Genomic DNA, 7,539 nt, shown 5'->3' on the forward strand with positions numbered 1-7,539 from the left:
TTTAGCAACGACAAGTGGGGGGTCGCAGCAAAGGACGTTGATAAAAGGTTTTAGCGACGGCACAATATCGTCGCCTTTTTTTGTGATGGCAAAGTAGCCTTTTTGCGATGGAATTTTACTGTCGCCATTAATATGAAAAAATCTGAGATTTTTTAAGACGGCACTCTGTTGTCGTCGCTAAAGGTGTTATTTGCGACGGCAAAAATGCCATCGCGAAAGAATTTTTATTGCGACAGGATACTTGCCGTCACTAAAACATAGTTGAGACAGCGCGACATGCCGTCATTAAAAGATTATTTGCGACGGCAAAGAATACCATCGCAAAAGATTTTTGTCTGAACTGTGCCAATATCATTTACGACGACAATGTGGTGCCGTTTAAAAAAAAAAAAATTGCAATAAGATTATTAAAAATATGAAAATTACCTGTATTAAATGAAAAACAATTGAAAAAGAAACCAATAATTACATAATAATATAAAAATTCCAGTATAAAAATAACATTTCATCCATAATAAAAATATTCTTACATTCATTACAACACATTAACAAAATTATCCACTACATAATATTGCATAATACATATACAATGTTTAAATACATAATGTTGTTCACAATTCAAAATAATGTAAATCAAAAACAAAAATTTTCCTCATGATTCTTCCGTGGATAACAAAAATAAAAGTTAATCGCAATCTTCACACGCCTGCATTCCACAAGAAGCAAACTCCTATGCGGAAAATATCTGGAAAAAAAAAATAAAAATAATTAATGACAATACAATTATGTGTCAATATTTTAATTACAAAAAAATATAAAAAATTAACTACTATATAATTACAAAGAAAATTAAGTAAATAATTTTGGCTAGACAGAAAAATCCAGCTCTAACTCCCAAACCGGAAACCCGATTGGAATCCTGTTTTTTCTCACAAGTCTCTCGTGCCTAGGCGATCGTGTGTACCAAGTTTCGTGCTAAATCGACGTCGTTTGGTGATTTTGGGACGTCAACAACCAAGTAATATGTTATCTAAGTTATTGAAGTTTAAATGACAAAATGATAACAACTTTATTTAAAAGATTTTTCAAAGGTCATACTATAAGGCATCGGGGCCTCTAAAGATGAGACACCGCGAAGGTACTTGGTAATAGAGTAGAAAATATGAAACAACATAAACAACATGAGTAAAGCTTTATAGTCTCCACAACCAGACTTGGAAATACTTTATAGTTCTATTGATTTGGAGACATATATGCACTATGGAACCAAGTGACAAAAGTATACACTATATACATTGTAACAACATGAGTAAAGCTTTCTTTTACGTTCAAGAAAGGTATGCATATCATGCCAAAGAAATAGTACTCAACCCTCTACCTCTCTTTCACAAATTTTTTTTGATGTTTTTCTGTTACTGCTCTATTTGCATTATAACAGTTCAAAAATGTATCAAATGAACCAAGACAGAATCCATGGATTTTAATAAAGAAAAATTCTTCCAGAAAATAGTTCAAAATCAAGCTTCTCAAAAAAGTTATGGTTAACGCAATCAAAGAAAAAAAAAATTAAAAAGCAAACCGTGTGCAATCAAGCCCCACCAAGTAAAAAGAAAAGAAAATTCATACCTGAAAATATATCTTGAGTTCAAATGATGGATCAGTAAATGGAAAACAAGTGTCAATCCAGTGCATTTCCACAGAACCTAAAATTCTCAAAAGGTGCTAGGCTGAAAAAGAAAAGTAAATTATATCTCCTATAGAAACCAACATATAAGGCCAGATATGTTTGTTCCTTAAAAAAAAATTCCTTGACTTACCACACTATTATATGTTATAGCTATTGTAAATCATTCTATATATTGAATCATCCTGGTTTCACCCAGAATGAGTGACATCATATGATCTTCATTTGTAACCTGATTTGCTTTTTCCCCATAATTTTTTTTTTTTTATCCTTTCACCATCCCCAACATATTTAGAATATTTAAAAACTCTCAATCACTGGACATAATGAATAATTATTATATCTTCTATTGTCACAGCTCAAATTTTCATGTCATGTTTCAATTTAAACTGTACCAAATAAGTGGCATACCAAACCCTCAAGGCACTTCTTTAAATCCTCAGCTACATAAGATGTTCCATCCATCCCTTAAAAACCATTTTTTTGGGGGGCAAGTATCCGTTATAACCACACTAACCTTACATATCAATTCAATTGATGAAACTTTTAGAACTAAAGGAAAAGGCAGTGTGTGATCCAGCTGTGTCAGTAGTGAGAACAAAATATTGTAAAATGCAAAACCAATATTGTAAAAACCTTGCCCCAAATAGGAAGAATACTATCACCTGGTTCAAAACATACAGAAGGCACCACAATCACCTGGTTCACAATCCACATGCAGAAGGCACCACATTTTCACTGATTAAGCAGTAGACAACTACATCTATTCTAATTTTCAAATGCCCTCTATCTATTTCACCTAAAAACCCAAAAATGAATATTTTCCAGTAGTGCTTAGAAACTGAGACAATCAATCATCAATCAACAAAACAAAATCAAATAACACAAGCATCAACAAATCAATACCCAACTGCTTACAGACCACCACTACAACAATCCATCAAAAACAAACACAAACCCAACATCGATTGGGATGAAAGAAACACAAGATCTGAGAAGAAGAAGAAGAAGAAAAGAAAAAAAAACCACGAATCGAAACCCTAATCTGGAAAAGTAGTGAAGCTACGGAGAATCAGAGTGAATATGGAGCTGAATTTACCTTATCTGAAGATTGACGAACGCAAAGACGATGAGAGTTTGTCTTTGCCTTTTGTTTTGTGAGTCTGTGTGCGTGAGGTCTTAGAAGATCGAGAGGATGAGAGCGTTGAAGAGAGACTCGCCGCCGTCGCACGCTGCTCGATGCCGTCTCACGCTGCTCGCTGCCATCGCTCAACGCTGTTGATTCGATGCTCGCCGTCGTCCGCCGCTGCTCACAGTCGAGAGAGAGAGAGAGAGAGAGTCGTAAGAAGAGATTGGGACTTTTGATAGGCTTTTGGTTAAAAGAATAGGGATTTTTTAGATTGGGAATTTTTGGTTAAAGGGGGGAAAAAACGAGCGCGAAGGGAAAAAGCAGATCAGCGCTTGGGGTTTTTTTTTTTGCGACGTAAAGTTTCACCGTCTCAAAAGAAAATTTAAACAATAAAGGAGAGGAAATAGAGCGGGAATGAAAAAAAAAAAGAAGGAAACAGAGCGGGAATGAAATGAAAAAAAAAAACAAAATCTTTTTTTTTTTGTTACAAATGAAATTTAAACAACAAAACGACACTGTTTAACTCTTTTTTTTTTGCGACGGGAGTTGACGTCGCCAAAAAACTTTATTTTTTATTAAAATAAATTTTTTTTTTTTTGTAGTTATTGAATTTTTTTAAAAAAATTTCATTTTTTTATAGTTACTAAGATTGAAAATTTATATGTTTCATTTTTATTTTAATGAAGTTGTGGTAGTGGTAAAGGAGATGGAGTGGCGGTCGTAGATGAGAGGTAATAATAGTAGTAGTAGTGGTGGTAGCAGTGGTGGTAGTAATGGTAGTCGTAGAGGTGGAGTGGCAATAGTGGTAATAATGGTGGTAGTGGAATGACATTTGCAGTAATGGTGAAGGTGGTAGAGGAGATAGGTGATGAGAAAGAGATGAGTGAGAAAGAGATGAGTGAGAAACAGATAGAGAGAGACAGAGAGAGTGATGAGTGAGAGAGAGACAAAGTGGTCACTAAAAGTGCATTTTCTTGTAGTGGAGAGCTCAATAAATAAAGAAGAGATGAAGGAGAGAGTGAGCAAGGTGAACACAATACGAGAGAGAGACAGACAGACAGATAGACACAGAGAGAGAAAAAGTGAGAGACAGATAGACAAACACAGAGAGAGAAAGAAAGAGAAAAGAGTGATGAGTGAGAGAGAGACAGAGAGAGAAAGAGATATAGAGAGACAGAGACAGACATACAGAAAAAAAGAGAGAAACAAGAGATGAGCAAGAGATAGACAGAGAGAGAAAAAGAGAGCGAAAAGAGATGATCGAAAGAAAAACATAGAAAAAGAGAGAGACAGATGGAGAAGAAAGATCAGTGAGAAAGACAGAGAGAATAGAGAGAAAAGAAATGAGAGAGAAAGATAGAGAAAGAAGATAGATGAGAGAGATAGAGAGAAGAAAGATGAACGAGAGAGAAAGAGAGAGAGAGAGACAAAGACAAAGACAAAGACAGACAGACAGAGATGAGTGAGAGAAAGAGAAGAGAGAGAGAGAGAGACAAAGAGAGAAAGAGATAGAGAGTGAGTGTCAGAAAAAGAGACAGAGAGAGAAGAGAGATAAATGAGAGAGATAAAGAGGAGAGAGATGAGCAAGAGAGACATAAAGAGAAGAGAGATGAACGAAAGAGAGAGAGAGATATAGAGAGAAGAGAGATGAGAGAGATAGAGAGATGAGCGAGAGAGATAGAGAGAAAAGAGATGAGCGAAAGAGATAGAGAGAGAAAAGAGATGAGAGAAGAGATAGATAAGTGAGAGACACACAGAGAGAGAGACAGATAGACAGACAGATAAAGAGACAAGAGTGATGAGTGCGAGAGAAAAAGAGAAGAGAGAGAGGAAGATGAAAAAATAGGTGAAAAGAGATAGACAGAGAGAGAGAGAAAAAAAAGAGCGAAAAGAGATAAACGAGAGAGAGAGAGACAAAGAGAGATGAACGAGAGAGAGAGAGAGAGATAAAAAGAAGAGAGAGAAGAGATATAGAGAGAAGAGAGATGGATGAGAGACACAGAGAAAAAGAGAGAGACATACAGACAGAAAAGAGTGATGAGTGAGAGAGATAAAGAGAAGAGAGACAGAGACAGAGATAGAGATAGAGAGACAGGAAGATACTTTATTTTTTTTTGCGACCGCAATCTCTGCCGTCGCAAATACTTCTTTTTTTTTTTGCGACAGCAATTTCTGCCGTCGCAAATACTTTCCTTTTTCCCGACAGCATTTTTTGCCGTCGCAAATACTCTATTTTTTGCGACAGCAAGTTGTGCCGTCACAAAAAGTCACATTTTTCACGACGACAAGTTGTACCGTCTCAAAAAGTCACATTTTTTTGCGACGGCAAGTGGTGCCGTCTCAAAAAAGTCGCATTTTTTGCGACAGCAATTCGTGCCGTCTCAAAAAGTCACATTTTTTGCGACGGCAATTCGTGCCGTCGCTTTTTGCGATTGCAAATGTGCCGTCACAAAAATTTCCATCTTTTAAGCCCACTTTTCTTGTAGTGCACTTTGCTCTATCCGTTTCTTTTCATTTATCCTTACTCAAATGTTGCATTCAAATATTCAGTTGGTCCAAAAAATAATAATAATAAATCACAATTTTATTGACCACCTCTCTATTCTATGCGTTTTTTCACACACCAATTTTGTATCCATAAAAAAGTTTAGGTCTCGTTTGACAATTATATATTTTAGTTAAAAAGTTAAAAAATCATTATAAATTATCATATTATTCTCTTTATTTTTTTATACATCTTTTATAAAAAATTAAAAAATTATTAGAACAACTTATTTTCAAACTAGGTTTTGGCCCTGTTTGGTAGAGTTGTGGGAAAGTGATTATAATTTATAGTTTAACAGCTTATAACTTATAGCTGTGAACATAAGTTGATTTTTGACTTATAAATTAAGTTTCTCCTCCCTCACTCAAAGAATAAATTGATTTTTAACTTACAAAAAGTTATAAATTGTATTATTAAACTAAGGCCAAGTTTGGGAACACCCTAAAAAGCCAAAAAGCCAAAAAGTTACTCAAAAAGTTAAAAAGTTATCACTATTCACCAAAAGTCAACAATTACGGCTGCACAACTCCCAATTCTAATTTTCTCCTACAAATCAATTTTTACAATTTTTTATTACACATTTTTCCATAAAAAGTCAAAAAGTTAACCCAAACATTCATATTTTCAACCTCAACTTTTTAGTCTAAAAAGACAAAAAGTGCACTTATTTAGTCTTCCCAAACTTGGCCTAAATCAAATATATCAAAATAACTTAAATTAAAATAAAAACTAAAATAAGATAAAAATAAATCTTACCAAACAAGATCTTTATAGTCAAATATGATACTTGTCCGCTTATCTTCTTTTTTTTTTTTTTTCTCTCTTTAGAGGCAACGTGGAGGTCAAACTCAAAACCCACGCACAACAAACGGAAGAATTTAGTGCTGACTTTGCTAATGACACAGAAACTGTGCCACAAAAAGCGCCCAGTACACTCACATGTCTCTTTATGATTTTTTATTTTTTTTTATATTCTTATGGTTTCAATGCAGTTACTTCAATACTTAGAAGCTGCTATGTTTAATGAATTTTGCTCTCTATGCTTGATTGGATCTCTTACCTGTGTTTAGTTAAGAGATTTAGAAGGAAAAAAAAATATGTAAAATTAAATAAAATATAAATATATTAATATATGTCCGTATTTAAAAGTATTGTATAAATAATGTTGGTATCACATATTTTACAAAAATCAATTAAAATAAATTAATTTAAAATGATAATAATTTTAATGCTACAGAAATCAGCTATAATAAATTAATTCAAATGACAACAATTTCACTACAATATAAAAACTTCACACGCAAGAAGTCAAAATAGCAAATTACAGTTTAGCAAACCTTACACATAAAATATCTTTTAACAAATTTCATAATTAAAGTTTAAATATCAAATTCATAATATAAAAATATTATACAACATAAGTAAAGATATCCACGTCAAAATGATACATGTATAGTGAGTTAAAATGAGATAACATTCAATAAAAGAATGTTTTTAAATTAGTATTATAATTGAGTAACCTTTTTCACTTTATCAAATTTCAAAGCTTTAAGAAATAGTAAATGAACATTTTGATTTTTCTTTGGTTTTTCTTAACGTTACCTGTGAAACTGAACAAAACTTAGGTTTTTCTTAATGTTGCTCTCAAGCCAAAATATTTGTTCTACACTATACCCATTGGCAATATAAACTTAAGTTTTTACTTAATGTTGCCCCTAAGCCAAAATATTGGTTCTGCCACTAAACCCATTGGCAATATAATTTAATTATGAGGCTAGGCTTGATTGTTCTAATGCTATGTCCTGAAACCATAATGTTGAAACTATAATAGAAATATAAAATTAGAAAATATTGTTCTAATGTTATGTCCTGCGAAAACTAAGATATTGAAATCATAATAGAAATATAAAATTAGAATAAATAGCACAAAGAACAAAGAGATTATCATTATGTTTAGGGACCAAGTTTAAAACATTAACCAGCTTTTAGGAAGAGTTGTCTCAATTTACGGGTGATGCTACATTTTCTCATAGCAAAAGAACAATAAGGAGGATGTGCTCCTAGTAGTACTTGATCTACCCACTTGAGTAAATGATCTTTGACAAAATCCTAGAATCCAAAAATTGACTCAACAAAAGCAACTAGCTTCAAGCAACTGACTTCATCCTATTGTCAAGTTGC

The 7,539-nt window shown here is 33.2% G+C and overlaps 1 long non-coding RNA gene across 1 annotated transcript; it reads right to left on the reverse strand.

The window, feature by feature from the left end:
• Positions 1 to 476: 476 nt before the first annotated feature.
• Positions 477 to 3,156, reverse strand: LOC114320295 (uncharacterized). Its single transcript, XR_014328602.1, has 3 exons — positions 2,784 to 3,156; positions 1,627 to 1,703; positions 477 to 745 (listed from the first exon to the last, which is right to left on the reverse strand). It is a non-coding gene; the product is annotated as an uncharacterized LOC114320295 (long non-coding RNA).
• Between the last annotated feature and the right edge of the window lie 4,383 nt (positions 3,157 to 7,539).

This window comes from Camellia sinensis, chromosome 5 (genome assembly GCF_055761805.1).
Source record: "Camellia sinensis isolate YWXY chromosome 5, ASM5576180v1, whole genome shotgun sequence".
NCBI lineage: Eukaryota > Viridiplantae > Streptophyta > Magnoliopsida > Ericales > Theaceae > Camellia > Camellia sinensis.